This window comes from Spermophilus citellus (assembly GCF_964194105.1).
Source record: "Spermophilus citellus genome assembly, chromosome: 6".
NCBI lineage: Eukaryota > Metazoa > Chordata > Mammalia > Rodentia > Sciuridae > Spermophilus > Spermophilus citellus.
In genome coordinates this window covers 9,597,786-9,615,927 of record NC_138187.1, presented here as the reverse complement: position 1 = coordinate 9,615,927, position 18,142 = coordinate 9,597,786, and the positions used below count along the sequence as shown (strand labels likewise).

At 44.2% G+C, this 18,142-nt stretch overlaps 1 protein-coding gene across 3 annotated transcripts in view; it reads left to right on the top strand.

Moving 5' to 3' along the window:
* The window catches only part of CPPED1 (calcineurin like phosphoesterase domain containing 1), an 88,527-nt gene that overhangs the window by 37,826 nt on the left and 32,559 nt on the right, over positions 1 to 18,142 (top strand). The window lies entirely within an intron of this gene.

Genomic DNA, 18,142 nt, shown 5'->3' with positions numbered 1-18,142 from the left:
AGGCTTTTTGAGTTTCTGTTCCTTCATTTTGGGGACATGGCCCTTACCTTCATGCTTACAAAATGGCTACAGAATCTGCAATCATCACATCTGCATTCCACAGAGAAGGAAGGGCCAGTGGCCACAGGGCTTTTCAAGGAGTCCCCTTTGGTGAATCTAGAGACCAGAATTGAACTAGAAAGTGTAGTTATTAATAGACCATTTTGCTGTCGACATAACATAGGTTCTGTTGGTACAGACAAGAGGAAGGATTATTAGGTGGGCAGCTAGCAGCGTTCCCCGAGGGCACCTCTGACCCCTACTAAGATCCTTACTCTCCTAATTTAAGAGGGTTTTTTCCCCTGCATCTCTTTCTAGTCTTATTATCTATATATGTTTCCCACAAATACCTAGGCTCCTTCCTCGTGGTTTTGAAGCTGGCGTTCCTCCACAGCTTGCCTGCCCCAGTTGTGCTTACCACATCAGCTCTGGCCATCTTCATTGCCGTGAGCCCTCCAGCTTAGGGCCATGCACGCTTCACTTCTCCACAGGCTTTTTTGGACATGCGAGTTTTCAGTTTTCCCTGACCACAGGTCTTGTTGCTGGGAACTTCCTCCTTTGTTCCTGTGCCCAGAGCTGCAGCCTGGAGTCGTGGCTTGGGAGTGGACTTGCTGGCTTTTCGCCTGCAGGTGTTCCTCAGCACTCCTGGACAGTGCCTGGAGAGTGCCGGCTTCTCTACACAGTGCACACATTGATCTATAAGGTCAGCACAATGTGTGAGTGCTCCCTGCCCGTTTTCTCTCCAGCGTTTGGAATTATGGGGCTTCCAGACCAGTCTCTTGAGTGTGAAATGGCACTGCCTTGTGTTTTTTTTTTGTTTGTTTTTGGTTTTTTTTTTTTTTAGTTTTATTGAGATAGAATTGGCATACATTTTTGAAATTTCCATACTTTCAGTGTGCATATTTAAACAGCTTTGTTGGGGTATGATTAATACACAATAAACTGCACATATTTGAAGTGTGCAGTTTGAGAGCTTCACGTATGCATGCACCATGAAACGGTCACAGCCCCAGTAATGAACATAGCCTCACCCAAGTTCCTCGGTCCTCTCTCATTCCTCCCTCCCGAGACCTCCTGTTGGCAGGTAACCACGGTCTGCTTTCTCTCACTGCAGACTAATTACATCTTTTAGTTTTGGTATAACAAATCAGAAGATGTGTCTTCTTTTTCAGTCTAGTCTTTCTCATCCAGTGTGACGGTTTTGAGATTTGCCCGTGAATCTGTGCACATTTGCAGCTGATCCTTCTTTCTGACTAAGTAGTTTTCCCATGTATGGCATTTCCACCATGTGTTTATCCATGGCCCCATGGATGGCTGTTTGGTTGTGGTCAGTTTTGACTGACAGATCAGGCTTCTGTGAACATTCACATACCAGTGTTTGGTCTTGCACTTTTACTGCTCTGGGGTCTGTGCCTGAGGGAATGGCTGGGGAGAATTGGAATGCTTTCTTCATCAAATGCTGGGTAGAATTTTGCCAGTGAATTGTTTGGACCTGGAGTTTTCGTAGTTGCAGGCTGGTGTTCAGGTTGTCTGTCCTCCCCGTGTGTGAGGAGGAACGTTGTCATTGGCGGGTGGTGTGACTGTCCGTATTTATACCAGCAGGGCTCAGCTTGGCAGGCTGCTTTTGGTCTCTGTTTTTCTGTCTCCTTCGCATCCCCTCTTCTCTCCTCTTTAAAGTCTTTCTGAGACCTCCTGGCTTCTTTCTCTGCCTCTTGGTTGCAGCATCTTGGTGGCTGCACTGGTGCCTGGTGCTCATCTCCGCCTGTCACTGTCCACCCTCACCTGGGCTAAGTCCTTCCTCCACGAAACAACCCCCCTTCCTTCCTGGTCTTCTGCCGCTGGCATCACATGCTTTACCTCTGAAGATATTTAAATCTTGCTGTATCTTATTATTACCTTTGCTTTAAACAACCAGGTCCCCCCCCAAAAAAAAAATTAGGTAAATAATAAGGGGAAATGTATTCTGTATTTGCCATGGAGCTCCATTTCTGGTGGCTTCCTGCCTTTCTCTACAGATTTACATCCAGCTCAGTTTCCTTCTGCCTCATGGACTTTACCTCTTACCTTTCGCTTAACAAGCTGTCTGCTAGGGATGTATTTGTATTTGTCTGTGAAGGTTTTCATTTTACCTATGCTTTTGAAAGTGATTTTCACTGGGCATAGAGTTACAATTTAGCAGTTACAGTTACATTTTGTTTTCTTTTTTCTTTTGGTACCAGAGATCAAACCTAGAGGTGCTTTACCACTGAGCAACATCCCCAGCCTTTTTTATTTTTTATTCTGAGACAGGGTCTGGGCTGCCTCAGCCTCCATGGTTGCTGGAATCACAGGCCTCCTGTTTCCTCTCAGTTCTTCCAGTGGGTTGCTAGGTTGCTTCCTGTCTTCTGGCTTCTACTGCTTCTAGCAGATCTTCTGTGAGCCTCACCCTTGTTCCTCTGAATGTGTCTTCCCTCTCTGGCTGCTTTTACAATCTGCACTCATGAATCAACTCCACCAGTTGGGTACATTTTATTTCTATTACCGTAAGTAACAGCGTTTTTGAGCATAGATAACCACGTAATTCTCTCTTTTTTTTGCATATGATCTTTTAAATTTATTTATTTTTATTAATTTATTTGTTTTAACTAGTTATACATGACAATAGAATGCATTTATGCACTTTGCTATATCATACATAGATGGGATATAATTTCACATTTTTCTGAGTTTACATGTTGTAGAATCATATTGGTCGTGCAGTCATGTATATACATAAAGTAATAATGTCTGTTTCATTCTACTCTTTCCTAACCCCACATCTTTACCCACCCTCTAGTCAGATACACTCAATATACTTATGACTCTACATAATACACTTCTCTCCTTTGTAACATTGTATTCCCTTATGATCATTGCTACCTCTAGGTATATGTAGTGGTTAGGTTTCTGGGCTAGTGGATAAGAGCAGGTTTGAAAGGGGAAAAAATGCAAAACCTGGCAATAATAACAGAATCTCAGATATTTTGCTGGGGAAGTAAATAATGCAGCCAGGGACAGTTTCGCGAAGCTTGAGCATGACCTTCGAGAGGTTGAAATAGTGTGTCTCTGCACTGTGGGTGGAGTCAGTGTGTTTGAGTCAGCCTGGGAGCTGACCAAAGTTGCAGTGTGATTTCTGTGACAGACTAGTTGCATCCCAAGGAGCCAAGGTGTGTGCCGTACACCTGAGGGGAAGACTACTCTAGGAGAATAATACAGCTCCTAATTTGGGGGCCTTTGTCTTTCCTTTTAATACTGCTGGGTGCTATGAGGGGAGATGATTTATGGGGTGACAAGCCTTTTCAGGTTAATATATTCATATTCCCATATTCTCAAGGGCAGAATTATGGTGAATTTCGAAAATGTAGAGCCTTGTTATTATTTGAAGAAACAGCATCACTCCTTAAATGGGCATGCTCAAAGTTGGCTTCACACCCTGAATCTTCCTGCAGGGTTGACCTCCCTGCTGGCTTCTGGGCGGGATGGGTGGCTAGTGCTGCTGTATCCCCATCACCACTTGCTGCAAGGCCACCTAAACCAGACATGTCTCACAGTGTCTGAAACTCCCCTGTGCTGGGGACACATTTGGTCATAATAAACATACCTAGTAAGCCATATGTGGAGTTGTATATCCTGGAGAGCCCAGGGATGGGGGGCTACTTGCTCTGCACCATCACCTGGTTCTGCCTGGGGGTCCCTGGCATCGAGTGGCACTGTCTTTCCCCTACCAGCACTGGTTTGAAACCATGTGCACACTCCATCTTCATGGGGAAGAGACCCTCCTATTTGTCACAGGATCCCAGGCACACAGCCTCATACACAGAGCACCATTGCTTTTGGTTTTTCTCTATTCTTTGAAGATAGGCCTGAGTTTCATTGTTCTTTTTCATTCCACTTGTGTTGGGCCAGGAAGTCCACTCTGTCTCCCTCTGAAGCGTGGAGACCCATTAGCAGCCCACCACATCACCCGAATGTTCCTCTGCTTGCTAAAGTTGTCCTGGAATTTAATTTAAAGTCTTCTGGCAGTGGTGGAGTGTATCATCATCAGTTCTCATTTAAGTACTTGTGCCAACAGGGAATCGGGATTAGAGGTCTTGTTTTCTTTAACTAAGCAACATCCCTTTCTTGTCTTTTTGCTACAGAGAACATTAGTTTGCTTGTTCTTGTTGTGGGGAAAATTACCCTGACTTATTACTGAAACAGTGAGTGGCTTCATAACACTGAAGTGTGGTGTCCGTTGTTTAGACAGCCTCCATAGGGAAGGGAGATACGGTGAAGATCTGGGAGATGGATTTGTTTTTAACAATAGCTTGCTGGTGGGGTTTTGCCATCCATATATTGCTGGCCCAGGTAGGGCTGGGTAAGAGGGGAGAGAGGCACAGGGTTCACTTCTCCTTCTTTGTTCTTTCTTTTCTATAAGAGGGTTGCATTCCTTAATTGTGGCAGCGTCCTCCCTCCTGCACCCTGGAGGGGAAGATGAGCTGCAGGTTGTCGTGGTGCTCTGTGCTTAGCAGGTAAGCACTACGTTTCTGCAGTATCTGCCCATATTTCTGATTGAGACAGACTTAAGTGGAGCATAATATTGATTTTTCCCCTCAGAAGATGCAGCCCTGAGGTGGGAGGAGATGACAGTAATGTGACACCCATGTTCTTGGAAATTAAGTAACCCATTTGGATTCTCAATAAACCATAAATTATGGTGCATGATAATCCTAAGAAAAGCATCATAGCCCAAGAGTTCATCTCTACTGCTTCTGACTATCCTGGTGATATGCCACAGTGGCCATCCTGTTCCATTCCACAGCCATTCACTTTCCATCTGTCTTGGTCAAAAATATTGAACTATGGATAAATGTATCAGGTGTGTGATTTTTATCCTAATAACCACATTGACTTATTTGTGTTGAGTTGTAAATGAAGTTTTCTCAGAACCTGTATAAATTCAGAAGCCCATGTTTGTATTACAGGTACAGAAAACAGGAAGGCCCTTGGCTGAAACCTGGGTCACCAGGAGGGAGCAGGGTACACAGAGCAGAGCCCCTCTCTGGAGGAGGCCTGCTGGTCTGGAAGCCAGGCACGCACAGGCAGTTCCTTGCATCTGTCATTCTTATATTTCTAGGCAAAGGCTTCCTTCTCCCCAGTGGGCAGAGCCATGATGAGAAGAGCCTGGTCCACACTGCTCTGACCCATTATCTCTCTGAGAGCCATTCCCAGGGGAGAAAAAATGAGGCCACACAGTCGCAAACCAAGAGCTCACTGCAGAGAGATGACGAGCTCTGCAGAGACATCCACCCTCTCTTCTCCACACTTGTCCAGGGCTATTTGAAGTCACTCAGCTTTGTCCAGTTCCAGGATCTCTTAAAGCACACGCATCCATGTGCACGTCAGGTGTGCTGCATGTGTAATGACGTGTGTGTGATCTTTAAGGTCCTATGTGTTCCTGGGGGAGGATGTCTGATCCTGCATATGGGTAGGCAGTGAGTTCCAAGCCCACCTCTTCCCGCGCCTGGATGCATTTCTCTACTGAAAGACGACTGCCAGTTTTCTGGATGTCCTCTCCAGAAACTACTTAGCATATTAGCACATTTTTCTCCATATCTTTTATTTTCATAATTTTGTTTATGTCTTTAATAGAGAATCTATTTCCATGAACCAAAATTCAAAAGATAAAAAAGAATGTATAATATTCTGTCCAAACCCAGTTTCCTCTCCAGAGGCAGCACAGTACCAGTTTTAAGGCATCCGTCCTGAGATGCTATTAACACTTATAAATGTGTTTCTTTGTATTATGTGCATAAATACGTGGTAGCAAATCATGTGCACTATATTGATCTTGTTTGTTTCCCTTAGTGTAGACATCTGTTCGCCTTTTATGCTGTGTAGCATTCCAGCATATGGACAGCCCCGATTCCTTTCCCGGCCTCCTGTCTGTGTCCACTGGCCTTTTTGCTGATTTGCTGCAGGGATGGAGGTGTGATGAGAAGAGCTGGGGCATCAGCAGCAGGGACATGCAAATGCAGGACCAGCACTGCACATGCCTGAATGTGAGGGCCACCGTGAGTTCTCTTCCTCACGCCCCTCATCCCACTCCCATTCAGATGTGCTACAATTTGTAAATGAAACCATTCGCATAAATGAAACCGTTTGCACCCATTACATATAAGAGAGCACCTGTTTCCCCATGTCTTCACCAGCAAATGGTATCATCTATAGAAAACTCAGGGAGCTCACTGCCACTGCTCCACTCTGGTGTTGGCCTTGTATCTGCTGTTGGTGCCAGCAGGAGATGGTCCCTTTCCCATTCATGGCTGAGAACAACAGTCAAGCTGGACCTGACTTTAGGGTCTGTAGACTTAGAAAATAATATAGGAACTTCAATATTTCATGGGATATACTAAAATGGGTGTCCCACACTTTATCTGGTGGCCTTATCTTGGTTAAAATCCAGCCAGATCTTTTCTGAAATCTGTGACCTTCAATGCGATGCTCAGCCCGTGCATCAGTTTCCTCGCTTGTCTACTGATTCTCCACATGGGTTCCTGTGGAGTGAGGCTGCTGCAGCTGTAAAGTGCACATGCGTAGAGACCTCAGCTCCCCTCACCCCTGGTTTACATGCCTTCACTCCCCAAGGTCTCCCTGGTCTTCTGACGTCCCCTCACTGCCTGCTGTTCCCATGACTAGGAGAGGCCCTGCTCTCCTCCTTCCCTCTCCAGCCAGCCCTAGTTCCTCCCGAGCCTTTTGACGTTTGTGGGAAAGTTGCCTCTGGGAAGGTGCCTCCTGCAGGCTGTTTTCCCCACCTGGGCTTTCCCCCAGGGGCCCATCACCCAGCATTCAGACAGCACCTCATGGTGATCACCCATTTCCACATCTGGCTCCCCTGTTCACCTTGAGCTCCCTGAAAGCTGAGGTAATTAATGTTGGTGTGGCTGTGACCTCACAGAGGGCCATCACATGATTACACAGTGGTCACGTCAGGTGAACGCCAGCCTGAAGCAGATGCTCCATTCCTGCAGCCTGCCATCGCTGGGGCTTTTAATTCCTGCTTCTGGCTTTGGAAGTACACCTGCAGTTAAACTGGGAAGCTCCTCTTGACTTCTTATTAGGTCATGCATTTAAAATCCCAAATGGCAAGCCAGGCATGGTGGCACATGCCCATAGTTCCAGCTACTCGGGAGGCAGAGGCAGAAGGGTCACTTGAGCCCAGGAGCTCAATACCAGCCTGAGCAATACAGTGAGACAATCAGGACAGACAAACCCTAAGATCACCAGTGGTGCCAAAGGTTTAGGGCTCAGCCTGAGTTGAAGACAGTGTGATGGAATCTTCAAGGGACACCAGGGGCCCTAACCAGAAGTGAACTGCACATGTTCCTTCCACTGGAGGGACTGGCTAGAGCCAGAGGTGAATCTGCATGTAGCCATCCTGGGACTTCTCTGCCCCTGGATGGTGCTTTGACTGCCATCAGCCTTGAGCAGTGTTTGCCTGTTCCAAGTGCCCAGTGTTACATTGAGCATCCCCTCATTCGGTGTGTCCATAGCTCACAGCAGGGTAGAGGTTCACTCTAGAGAAGACACACAAAAGAGGTGACTATGGGGCAGTAATCACGGAAGCCCTTGACCACCAGCAGCATGTTCAGACAGCAACTGTTCACATTTATGTATTTTTCTCCTCTGAGTTTTCTCAAACAGGGCAAAGCCTACACATGATTACACAGTGGTCTCCTTTCTTCCCATTCTTAGTTTCACACCTTGTTCCAGTCTTTCTTACCTCTTGGCTGAAAACCATAAAATCGCCTCTTTCCTTCCTCTCCCTTTCTTCCCTCTAGAGCATCCCACTGCCCTCAGCCAGTGAGCCTTCAGAAGATACAGTCCTCCTCACTGGTGCCCCAGCACCCAGAGCTGTACATTCTGAGGGCTTCTGCTCTGGTCAGGATGTTATTTTTGGAGCCTACCTCAGCTTCCATCTCTGGCTATGGGCCAGCCCTGCTAGCCCAGGCCCAGAACAGTCAGAATGCTGCAGGTGCATCTGAAGTGACAGAAACCCTAGTCACAGTGGCTTGAGCAAAATGGAAGCTTTTTCCCCTCTCACACTGCAGTCTTGCTGCAGTCCAAGGTGGCTCAGGGGACCACTGTGTGATAGTCCCATCTGTGGTTGCACTGGCTGTGATCAGATTGGAGGTTCAGAAAGTGCACAGCAGGTTGGGATGGAGGACCATTTGGGGATGAGCAGCAGAAATGAGTGATTAAGAATCCCTTGCAGTGACAAGAGGCGGTGCAGATCTGAACCCATGAGCTGTCAAGGATTGGGGACAAGTGCCTGGGTTCCAGTGGCACCTGGCTGTAGTATGAAGGCCACTGACTTCAGAGCCCTCATCATCCTCTTCACAGAGGGAGCTTGCCTTTTGAACCTCAGGATCATGGTACTTGAAGAATGGGAGTTCATAACCCACTTGAATCAATCTGTGAAATATGGTATATTAAGAACTTTGTAATGTTTTGAACAACCAACAATAAAATAAAATAAAAAAAAGAATGTCTCAGGGCACTTTTCACTAGTTTTCTGATAAGAATTGGTCCTAGAAGCTAGCTTGCCCTAAGAAGCTGTGAGCTTTTTCAGTGGTGGGCCTCCATCGTAGCATACCTCCATTCCACAGTTACCACAGACCCTAAAATTCATATGGGGGACCCAGAATAGCCAAAAACAAACTTGGAGGGGAAAAACAAAGTTGGAGGACTCACACTTCCTTATTCGGAGCTTACTAGAAGTCTTTAGCAATTTTTAAAAGTATGCTCCTGGCATAGGATAGACACAGATATCATTGGACTGGACTTGAGAATCCAGAAATAAACCCTCACCTTTTGGGCCAATTGATGACACAGGTGCCAAGACAATTTGATAGGGAAAGGATGGTCTTTCTTAGAAGTGCAGGGTTGACTGGATATCCACAGGCAAGAGAGTTAGTGGAGACTTCCACCTCACACCATGTTCAGAAATGAATTCCAACTGTGTCAGAGAGCAAATAAGAATGAAAACTATAAAACCATTAGAAGAGGGCTGGGGCTGTAGCTCAGTGGCAGAGCACTTGCCTGGCATGTTTGAGGCATTGGGTTCAACCCTTAGCACCATATAAACATAAAAAAATTTATTTTAACTTTTAAAAAGTTATCTTAACTTTTTAAAAAACCACAAGAAGAAAATATAGGCATAAATCTTTGAGACCTTGTATTAAGCAGAGATTTCAACATGTGATAAAAGATAAAATGGTAAATTTGGCTTCATGAAATTTGACAACTTTTGTGTTTCAAAGAACAAGTAACCAAAAAAAAAAAAAAAATGAAAAGACAACCCACAGAATGGGAGAAAATACTCAGAAATCCTTTACCTGCAACTCAATAATGAAAAGGTATATAACCAAATTTAAAAATGGGCAAAGGATCTGAATAGACATTCTCCAGAAGAAGATCCGTAACAGATGCTTGGCATCATTTGTCATTAGAGAATGCAAATGAAAACCATGGAAGGTCCCATTTCACACTAGCTTGGCTACAATAAACAAGTGAAAAACAGCAAGTATTGGTAGATTGTGGGTCACTGGGATCATGATTCAAGCTGGTAGGATGTAAAATGGTGCTTTTGGAAGACAAGTACGATTATAGCACGACCCAGCAATTTTATTCCTAAATGTGTACCAAGAGAATGTGCACATATGCACAAAAACTTGTTCATAGCACCAAAATACAAACAACCCTAATGCCATCACCTAAACAGAATGCAGTATGTCCTTATAGTAAATATTGTTCAGCAGTGGAGGAAAGAAGCAGGGACAACAAATGAACCTTGAAAACGTGGTGTACAGGGAGAAATGGGTCACAAAACATCACGTATTAAATGACTTTATTTCTGTGGAATGTCCAGAGTGGGCAATCGATAGAAAACAGATTAGTGATCACTTGGGATTAGCGAGATGGGAGTTATGGGGGATGGGGAATGGTGCTGATGGGTAAAGCTTCTTTTTGGGGTGTTGGAGATGTCCTGTGATTGATTTTGCTGATGTACCATAGCTGTGATTTTTCTAAATACCATTGAGTAGTGCCCTTTGAAAGTGAATTGTGTGGTATGTGCAGTTAAATCTCAGGCTGTTATAAAAATATCTATTGGAGGGAAAAGTTGTAATTTTTTTAGACTCTTTAAGGGGGGAACAGTAATAATAATAATAATAATAATAATTTAAAATTATTTAAAAACACACAGATCCACTGGGAATACTAAACTAATTGCAGGAGACCCAGGCCAGCCCTTTCTTTTTCAGTGCTGGATTTCATTCAGATCTTTATGGAAATGTATTTGTTTGAGAAGAACACAATTTGTCCTGAGCACAATCTTATTATACATTTTTTAATTGAATTTAGTTATTGTGAGTGTTCAAACATCACCTTTCTGGCGATTTCTCTTTTCCTTTCCCCACTTTCTCTCTCTGACATTGAAGAACTGGATTTACATGTCAGCCTTGGCATTTGTATTGTATTTGTTCCCCTTAAAATTATATTTATGCTTGTTTACCTAAAAAGATTTAATTTGAGCACATTTGTGACTATTTTAGATGTCTTGATTATTTTTCTGATTATGAAAGTAATCTATGCTCATAAAAAATCCAGACTTTAAAGGAAACTGAAATGTTTTCTGTCCTTCCGACTCAGCTGTGGGTAATCACTGAACAGTTTTGCCATATTATTTTTTTTTAGCTATTTCTATCTCAACATAATAGCTTGTTGCTTTATTTTCAACAAAATAGTGTCGTACATACCAACTCCTACCACTTCCTGTTTTCACTTAACCCCCTCCACCAACACCCTCAGGGCAGAGTATGCATGGGTTCCCACTGCTGCTGGTTCTGCATCTACTTCCTGCTTGTAAGGGCCGGTTAATTACCCCATAGTAAGAACACAACCTCAATTCCCTATGAACCAACACTTAATCCAATTCAAGTTTTACCTTCTCAGCAAACACTGCAGTGAATAGTTCTGTTTAACATCCTTTTTTTTTTTTTGAATGTTCATTTTTTAAATTAATTTTAAAAAAAATAAATGACAGCTGAATGCATTACAATTCTTATTACACATGTACAGCACAATTTTTCATATCTCTGGGGTTTTTTCTTTTTTTAATTTTTTAATTTTTTTATTTGTTTTAATTAGTTACACATGACAGTACAATGACCTTGACATATCATACATTTGAATCAGATGGGATATAATATCTCATTTTTCTGAGTATACAGGTTGCAGAATCACATTGGTCATGCATTCACATATATACACGCAGTATAATAATGTTTGTTTCATTCTCTATCCTTCCTATCTCCCCTCCCCTCCCATCACTTCTCTCTACCTAATCTAGGGTAATGCTATTCTTTTTTTTTTTCTCACATCTTCATACATGTATTTTGTATAACAATGAGGGTCTCCTTCCACCATCCATACAATTCCCTTTCTCCTTCCCTTTCCCTCCCACCCCTTTTCCCTATGTAGAGGTAATCTTCTTCCCATGCTCTTCCTCTCTTCCCCATTTTGAGTCACCCCACCTTATATCAGAGAAGACATTCGGCATTGTTTTTTTGGGATTGGCTAACTTTACTTAGCATAATCTGCTCTAATGCTATCTGTTTCCCTGCAAATGCCATGATCATCTTATTTTTTAGAGCTGAGTAATATTTCATTGTGTATATATGCCACATATAAAGTATGTTGACACCAATTCGTGTCTTCATACATGTGCTTTGGATAATGATGTCTATCACATTCCACCGTCCTTGCTAATCCCCTGCCTCTTCCCTTTCCTTCCCACCCCTTTGCCCTATCTAGAACTCATCTGTTCCTCCCATGCTCCCCCTCCCTACCCCACTGTGAGTCAGCCTTTTTATATCAGAGAAAACATTTGGCATTTAGTTTTGGGGGATTGGCTAACTTCACTTAGCATTATCTTCTCCAATGCCATCCATTTACCTGCAAATGCCATGATTTTGTTTTCTTTTATTACTGAGTAAACATTCCTATGTATGTCTTTGTCGGTGAAGACTTATCAATAGGAATGCTGAGTCACTGGATATAATGAGATTATTGAAGTCTGAATCAATATTTCCTGATTGCCCCCTAAAAGTTGGGGTGATGATCTAAAAACCATGTGGTTGATGCCCTGACTATTCTATTTTCAACCTACACATGAGGAAGGGACCCCACGGGTTCCCTTTCCAGAGACTTCTTGGGCTGGCACTGGAAGTTCTTGTCTTTGGCACGAGTGTCTTAGCCCTGTTCCATCCATTTCTCCACTGTCTACAGGACAGTACGGCCTTCCAAGTACCACAGCAGGCAGACTGCCAGATAAATGTGCACTGATGTCACTCACCTTGTGCTAGGATATCAGCACACCTAGCGTGCCTTTTTTTCCTGCATAGCTCAGGGGCGCAGCAGTAGGGACCAAGTACCCAGAGAATAAGAGAGGTACAAGGGAGATCTCAGATAACCTCAGACCTGCTTCCCTCCTGTTCTTCATCTCCTGGGAAGGGAAAGGACGGGGAGCTACATCTAAGCACCTAAACACATGATCTCATTTGCCTTAACAGCATTTCCATAATTGAGGTGACAAGATTTCCACTTTAGGGACAAGAGAACTGAAGCTCTGAGGATAGTGCCCAGAGGACTCTCCCCCAAAAAAGGCCACTGATGGTCCTTGAATTCAGAGGGCCCCCTTCTTACCCTGAAATGGCAACCCCAAGAGCACCACCAGGGGTCCTGCAGCACCTGCAGACTGATGGTGGGTGTGGCTTCACCGTGCCCCACCCTCCCCGACATTCCTGCCTGCAGCTGCTCTCAACATCCCAGCTTGGAGGGGTTGAAGGTGCATCATTCTGGTTTTGTTTTGGCAGTTCTTTTGTCTCTTACAGTGATAAAATAAACATAAGAGCTATCATTTGACTAGTTTAAAGTATGCAGTTCAGTGGTATTAAGTATATTCATTTTTCTGTGCAAACCCTCACCCCATCCATCTCCATAACACTTTCTGTCTTGTAAAATGGGAACTGTACCCATTAAACACCAACTCCTCATCCTCCCTTCATTGAAGCTGGTGGCAGCCAACATCAGCTCTCTGAATTTGACCACTCTGTGCCTCCTATAAAAGTAGAATCACACAATATTTGTCTTTTTTGTGACTGGCTTATTTAACTTATTTAACTTGTTAGAATTCAGTCAATGAATGATGTGGAATGTGATAGACATCATTATCCAAAGTACATGTTGTAGCATATGTCAGAATTCCCTTCCTGTGTGTGTGCGCGTTTGCACGCACATGTGCACATGCACACTGCAGTCTGTCAGTGGATGCTTGGGTTACTTACATGTTCAGCTATTGTGAATAATGCTGCCATGAACATAGGTGTGCAAATATCTCTTCAGACCCTGTTCAGTTCTTTCAGGCACTTAACTAGAAGGGGGATGTGCAGGTCATCTGGTACTTCGATTATTGGTGTAGTGAGGAACTGTCATCATGTCCCTCAACAGCTGTGCCATTTGACATCAGCAGTGCCCAAGGTTTCCATTTCTCCATGTTGCTGTTTTCTGCCGCCGTCCTTATGAGTGGAAGGTGGTGTCCCATTGTGGTTTTGGTGTGTTTTCCTGATGATTGGTGGTGTTGAGCCTCTCTCAGTGTGCTTTCTGGCCATGTTTGTCTTCTTTGGAGAAGTATCTCTGCAGGTCCTCTGCCCTCTTCTAGATACACTTCAGTCCTTCATTGCTAAGATATAGAAATGGACTTATTTTTGTATATTGACCTTGTATCCAAGCTAATTTTACTAGTGCTAGGAACTTGTTTGTTTTTGGAGATTCTCCAGATTTTCTATGGAGACAGTCATGTCCTCAGAGTAGCTAGACTTATTTCTTCCTTCTCAATTTCTCTGCTTTTTCTCATTGTTGCCAGAGTGCTGGGCCAGCCTGCTCAACCCTTTCCTTGTCTGGGCAGGGAGGGGAGCCGTGGACTTAACACCATCAAGTGTGCCATTGTTGGTCCTGAGTTTCTTACAGTCCTTCATTAAATGTAAGGGTATTTGTTTTTCCTGCCATGGTAAGAGATTTTATTAGATGGTGTAAATTAGGGCTATTAGGAACACAACCAAAATAATAATCTGTGCTTTAATGGCTATCCACAGCAATAAATGATACATTTCTTGGTACCATATCTTGTTAAAATTCAGTCAATGAATGATGTGAATGTTTTGTAATTATTATAATATTTTTGCTTCCTGTTTTTTTAATATCCATTTTTTTAGTTGTAGTTGGACCACAATACCTTTATTTTAATTATTTTTATATGGTGCTGACGATCGACCCAGGGCCTCGCACGTGCTAGGCGAGGGCTCTACCGCTGAGCCACAACCCCAGCCACTGCTTCCTGGTTCTATTTTATCTCATCACACTTTGAAAAAGAAAAGTTTTAAGGTTTTGAACACCTCGTGGCTTTCCACCTTGCCCCTGTCAGCCCACCCAGGCTTCTGCTCAGCCAGGGGCAGGAGGGGGTTGACATCGGGGTCCCTGTTCTCTAGCCACCCCCTAGACAAGGGCCTCTCATCCACCTTAAAGACCTTCCCAGGAAGATCCTTTTCTTCCCCTCCTGGAAGTCCTTTCTTGTAACCTTGCCCATCCTTTCTTTGTGTGTCTCCTTTCTGGGAAGCGCAGGGCCTGCTGGGAACAGGTCCTGGGCCAGGTTCCCATCTTCCCATTCATGATGCTGGTGAGGTTTGGCTTAGATTCCTCACGTGTGCAAGACTGTGACTGTTTTCAGGAAGCTGTACTAAGATACACTGGGAGCTGTGTTAATAATGCTAAGGTTGTGTTAATAGTTCTGATCCTAAAGAGATTCTGATATACACAAATAAGAGCTTGTTAAACACAAGTGTATTTTCATTAAAGTTGGCTTTTTGTAATCCAGAATTCACTTCTTTACTTCTAAATTCCTAATTAAAAATTATCTCTATCCCTGGGAAATGCTTTCATTCCTTCAGAATGATTCATTCATTGTTATGCACACTCAGTGATAAAAGGAAGGAGTCCTATCTGGTGGGGGAGGGGAGGGAGGTACCTGGTGTTTACAGCCTTATTTAGAGCCAACTCTGAACACATTATCTGGGTCTACCCTGTGGCTGTTCCAGGGCTTGGGAATTGTCATCTTCATTTCACACATGATTGGACATAGACTGAGACCTTCCCCAAAGCCACTCAACTCAGAATTCTGAGACCTAAGCCAGAGACCAAGCCCGGGTCTCATGGGCTCCGCTGCCAGCACTTTTACATGGGAAACATGCAAAGTGCTGTCAAAGCTGTGGAGGAAAGGCTGGTCTCGGGGCGAGGAGACACAGTGGGCTCCATGTTTTCTACGGGTTGGAGTGTTGTGGTTTCTCCCAGAGCAACAGTCTCCTGGATGTGAAGCAAGCATCCCATTCATGTAATTTCCAGCTCTCACTGTAGAGTGCGTCACAGGCAAGGCTCCTCCCTGAGTGTTGAGTTGGCCTTTCTTTCCTGCTTATGGTCATTAACTCACATGCAAACCCAGATGCCCTTGAAAGAAAGGAATGGGAGAATCTTTGCACCCTGGAATATCATGGAGTCCTGTGAATTAAGGTGACTGAGAAAAGTCACCTTTGCTTGTTACCAGGATTCCATAATGAGGCAATGCCCTGAGCCAGACTGCGGGTTCAAACCCAGTGAACCTAGCTTCTGCACCTGCATCAAGCAGGGTCTTAGAACAGGACCTGGTCCACATAATCACTAGGGGGATCAGCTGTCATTGAGCATCACAGAACCCCCTGGTCAGACTAGAAGCTAGGGGTGCTTTGGGGTGTTTTTTTTAAAAAAAAAAAAAAAAACCCAATAAGGAAAGGAGAGATGATTTTACTTGAATTTATGGAGTGCCCTTTAGGTGGGTCAGCACAAGAAGGAACTGCCCAGTGGTGTCTCAGGGGATCACCTGAGTGAACACAGATGCTCACAGTCCAGGTTTAGCTAAGAAGCCACATTGTTCATGGCACAGCAGACCCCAGGGGAGTCTGGACCAGCCTAAGGCAGAAGCTGACCACTGGCAGAGCCCCAGCACCACTGCCAGAGAGGTCTCCTGGTCTCCCATGCCAGGCCGGACCTGCTTCTCCCAGGCTGAGAAGGTTGGGCTGCAGGCTTCTGCAGTGTGGGTCTGCTGGCCTTTCCCAAGCAAATTCTACTAGTTCCTAGATAGTTCCTAGAGATCGTGGCTTACCTCCTCTGAGTCTTTAGGATCTGGGGCAAGAAACACCTCTTAAAAAGAAAAAAAAAGTCCTGATATTTTCTCTCATTTCTACTCCTCCCCCTGCCCCTCCCTCCCTCTCTCCATCTTGCCCTCTCTTTTTCTCCACAAGCTTGGGAAAGGGAAGGAGGGAAGAAAAAGATAAAAGGTCTCCATACCGCCCACTCCACTTCCCATAATTATCCAGAGTTAGATCCTTTGGCTCTTTCAAGGTATTTTTATCCAAAGTACATAAATATCTGTGAGCCTTAAAAAAATTCATGTGATTTTACTCTGCTTTGTTTCATGTTTTTAACTTAATATATATTAAGGATCGTTCTGTAGCATCAATATAGCTCTGCCTCTTTCTTTTTTCTTTATTTATGCATTTGATTAGGATTATATATAAAAAACATTTTGGTGAGGTATTGAAACTCTGAGCTCTTCTTCGTCTAATACTGTAACTAAAAGTAAATGAATGAAACTTGGCAGAATTACAGGGAGGAATGATCGATCCACAGTCGCAGTGGTGACTTAACTGAGTCTCTCAGAAGCTAATACACGTCAACAGGCCAAAAGAAAGGAGGAATGACACGGGAGATTGGAACTGCACTGTTAAGGAGTTTGCATGGAAATATGGGAACTTGCTGCTCACCAGGTGGGGCACGCATTCTTCACAAGTTCACCTGGGGTTTTCAGAGCACCTGGACAATGAACTCTCGCCAACGGCCATCTCCTTGTAGGTGCCATTTCCAAAATAGTTTTGTCCTTCTCCATTTCTTTCCTGATCTTGCTGGACCCTATTTCTCATCTACTGCTGAGACTCGGTTCCTTTGTTTCTGCTTTGTGGTCATAGCTGTGATTGCTTCGTGAGGACTTTTCCCCCCTTATATTTATTTTTAACTGAGATATAATGATTGTGCCTTTTTGTAGAGTACCTTGTGATATTTTAACCAAATTGGGGTAGTGAACATATCCGTCACCACAAACATTCATGGGTTCTTTGTGGGGGAATGTTCATAAAACATTTGTACATTTATTTTGAAATGTACAACAATCCTCCCCCTCTGCCCCCACCTTTCTGTTTAGTCCACGTGCAGCGTTATTGGGTTTATTGTCATCTTGTCTTATGTAACCCTTTCTCTGGTGGGTTTTCCTCCCCTTAGAGAAATGCTTTTTGTCACTTTTCTTACGCTGTCTGCCTGACAGCAGTCACAATCCTCAGGACTGATGTGGTCCTGAGGTGTGTCCTTGCCTGCTTCATCGCTTTTCTCAATAATGCTTAACAACACTAAAGACAGATTGGTGTGATTTACCCCACTGGTTGTCTGACTCTGGGTTTGGGATGGGCCCTGTGCCTGCTGACTCCCAGCTCACCCACACTAAGTCAGTGCCTCCACTGCCTGTCCTCAGTGCACAGTTGTCGGATGAATTCACAGGGAGGCTCCAAAAAATAGATGTGCAATTGGATAAATTCTGAAATCCATTTATGAAAGCTTTAGTAGGTTATTACAGAAAGTAAGGAAATGAGCAGTCTGAAGGAGGAAGGTCCTGCCCGCCCATACATTTTTCACCTCTGTCAAAATAATCATTCCCGGGTGCTGGGGGCAGAGAACGCCCTGCAGTGAGGTGTGGAGCCCTGTGCCTCACACTGTGGTGGGGTACAAAATGCCTCTTCCTGTGTCCAGGGAGTTTGGCACGAGGTAGGTTCCCATCAATCTAGCCACTCGGTTTCAAAGGATTTTTCCCATGAGGGTGTGGCACAATCTGTAAGGCTACGTGGATGAT